Raw genomic sequence first — 3691 nt, 5'->3', positions numbered from 1 at the left:
AGTAGGGGAGGGGTGCGGGGCGTCGGCGGCGGCGGTTGAGTAGGGGAATTGAGAGGGTGCAGGCGGTCGGCGGCGGCGGCCGGTGGACCGGATCTGGGGTGCGGGGGGTCGGCGGCGGCGGTTGAGTAGGGGAATCGAGAGGGTGCGGGCGGTCGGCAGCGGCGGCCGGTGGACCGGATCTGGCGAGGTGGGATAGCGATCGAGATGGAGGAGGATCGAGATCGAGTGTCCATGAAATTAAAAAATATTCATGATAGTTCAAAAAGTGCCCATGAAATATAATTGAGAAATGAAGTCTACGATTTAAATACAATCGATCTTAGCTAGCTATCTGTTCACAATCTTCTTGCCCTTCTTTTTCGCAAAAGGAGTTCTTCTATGGAACGGACGTCCTTTAGGTAGGGTGGTCCTGCTTCTTCTTGTGGTGTATGCTGCTACTTCATCATCGTCGTCATGTTCGATCCTTGGGTCGCCGTACTTGTCGAAGTCTTGCTCATTGGCTACTCCATCCATTCCGATGATCTTCCTTTTGCCTCTCCTCGCGACAACACGACTGGGCTTTGGCGGGTCGGTAATGAAGAAGCATTGGTCCACTTGGGAAGCCAGTACCCATGGCTCATTTTTCGCGGTGACGTTTGCGCCCGCGGTCTTGGATTTGGCTTCGGGTATAACCATGGTGGTGAAATACCGGTCTTCTTTTATGACGTTCTTGGCCCATCTGACACGGAACATCAGGACCTTCTCTCCAGCGTAGCTCAGCTCCCAGATCTCCTCGATCCTTCCGTAGTATCTGTCCTTGTCGTTACCGGTGTAGGATTCCATCGTTACCCCGGAGTTCTGATAACCATCGCTCTTCATGTCCTTGGCCTCCGTGTAGAATGTGTAGCCGTTGATATCGTACGCCTCATAGGTCATCAGGTTGTGCTCGGCGCCCTGTGACAAGGCGAATATGAGTTGTTCTTCCGCGGAAGAATCCTCATGTAAAGGGTACGACAGAAGCTTCTGCTTGAACCAACGCGTGAAACATGGGTTGTGCTCTTTGAGTATATCTCCGTCCGTCCTCTGTTGGCCTTGGTCATTGTATGTCTTCTTAATAAAGGTTTTGTGCTCTACCACCCAAGGATCGACCACGTCTATGTGTTGTAGCGCGACTAGGTTTGCTCTTTCAAAGTCGGCGAGTCGACCCTCGAAGTCGACATGCATTTCGCGGCGACCCTCACGGTGACCCCATCCAGTGAGCCTGCCGAGGTGCCTGTTGACGGGCAGACCAACGGGGTTCTCGATGCCTAGATAATTCGTGCAGTAGGAGATGCACTCTTCGGTCAGAAAGCCCCTGGCTATGCTTCCCTCTGGATGTGACATGTTGCGAACGTATCCTTTGATGACACCATTCATCCTTTCGAACGGCATCATGCTGTGCAGGAACGTCGGCCCGAGTTGGATGATATCCTCCACTATATGGACCAGCAGATGCACCATAACATCGAAGAATGCGGGCGGGAAGTACATCTCAAGCTCGCATAGTATCACCACGATCTCTTCCTGTAGCCTTCTGAGTTGCCTCACGCCAATCGACTTCCGAGAGATGACGTCGAAGAAGTTGCATAGGACAAATAGCGTTTCACGGACGTGCGCGTCCATGATCCCACGGATTGCAACTGGAAGTATCTGCGTCATCAGCACGTGACAGTCGTGAGACTTCATCCCGCTGAACTTCTGCTTCGCTGGGTCTAGGTATCTGCTTATCTTCCCCGCGTAACCGTAAGGAAGTTTTACTCCTAGGAGGCAGGTGAAAAACTGCTCGATCTCCTCCTGACTTAGAGTGAAGCACGCGGGAGGGTAGTCATTTCCGGTCTTCTTGGCCTTTTTGCCTTTGCGACGACTTTCTGTGTCCTGCTTCGCCTCATCATCATCATCATCATCATCATCATCATCATCATCATCATATATAGCGTGAAGCTCCTGCCTGATGCCCATTGATTTCAAGTCTGCCCTTGCTTTCGGCCCATCTTTGGTCCTCTCTGGCATGTTGAGCAGGGTACCAAGTAGACTCTCGCACACGTTCTTCGTGATATGCATGACATCAAGGCTGTGAGGCACACGGTGGATCTTCCAGTACGGCAAGTCCCAGAAAACAGACCTCGTTTTCCATACCTTCAGCAGCGGCTCTGGCGCCTTTTGCTTCTTTCCCGGCAGTGGGCAGTCTTTCCAATTTTTCAACAGCTTGTCTATTTCCTCGCCGCTCCTCGTACACGGGCGTTTTCGGGGTTCGGTTTCACCATCAAACAGATCCTTGCGTTTCCTCCACGGGTCATCGTCGCGAAGCCACCTTCAATGTCCCATGAACACGGTTTTCGAAGACCCGGGATCTCTATCTAGCTGGCGATACGTTGTGTCATCCATGCACCTTACGCATCCAGAAAATCCGTGGACTACCTGCCCCGCAAGATATCCGTAACCGAGATAGTCGTGCACTGTCGTGAGCAGTGCGGCTCTCATAGGGAAATATTCTTTCTCTGCAGCGTCCCACGTATTGGCTGGCGTTTTCCACAGCGTGTCAATCTCCTCTTTCAGCATCCCAGATACAGATTGATGTCGTTCCCTGGTTGTTTCGTCCCTTCAATTAGCATACTCATGTGAATGTACTTCCTCTTCATGCACAACCAGGGGGGAAGGTTGTACATCCACACGAACACAGGCCAGGTGCTATGTGTGCTTCTCTGGCTGCCAAACGGATTGACTCCATCGGTGCTCGCGCCCAGCACAATGTTCCTTCTATCGTTCCCAAATTCTGGGTATTCGAAGTTCAACGCTTGCCACTGGCTCGCATCCTTAGGGTGACTCAGCATCTTGTCTTTTTTATCTATCTCCGGATCATTTGCGTCATCTTCTCGCTTCTTCTCCTCCCTATCCACGTGCCAACGCAGGAGCTTTGCTACCTTAGGGTCCGCGAAATACCGCTGCAGACGAGGAGTGATCGGAAAGTACCACACCACTTTTCGAGGAGCTTTCTTCCTCTTCTTGTATCGAGTGACATCGCACACCGGACATATGGTAGACGCCGCGTGCTCGTCCCGATAAATGATGCAATTGTTCATGCACACATGGTATTTCATGTGCGGTAAATCCAGAGGACACACGATTTTCTTCGCCTCCTCCAAACTGGTCGGGCACTTGTTCCCCTTGGGAAGACGTTCGTGCCAGAATGACATGTTCTCGTCGAAGCATGCGTCGGTCATTTTGTGTTTTATCTTCATCTCCAGAGCCATGAGCGTTACTTTCAGGCGGGTATCCTCGGGCCTGCATCCTTCATACAATGGAGTAACCGCGTCTAACTCAAGTTGATCCATCTTGGCTTTCTCTCGGGCGGCAGCTCTTGCGTTATCCGTCTGCTTGAGAAGCAGCTCTTGAATATGAGGGTCCTGCACCCAGCCCATCGATGGTCCAGCTTCGTCTGCTCCGCCAGCATCATCATCATGTCCTGCATCTTCTTCTACATGATGACTGTGTACAGCATCACCGTCGTGATCATCTCCTGGGGATTCTTCGTCTTCTCGCCCGCCCGAGCAGCGGTGGTTGTCTTGCTGCCCTTCCTCATTTCTTGCCCGGCACCCATGGACGACTTCGTAGTCATCTTCATCACCTTGCCACCGATAGCCATCCATGAAACCACGCAAGAGCAGGTGGTCCT

Source organism: Triticum dicoccoides, chromosome 5B (genome assembly GCF_002162155.2).
Source record: "Triticum dicoccoides isolate Atlit2015 ecotype Zavitan chromosome 5B, WEW_v2.0, whole genome shotgun sequence".
NCBI lineage: Eukaryota > Viridiplantae > Streptophyta > Magnoliopsida > Poales > Poaceae > Triticum > Triticum dicoccoides.
This window is presented reverse-complemented; position numbering follows the sequence as displayed.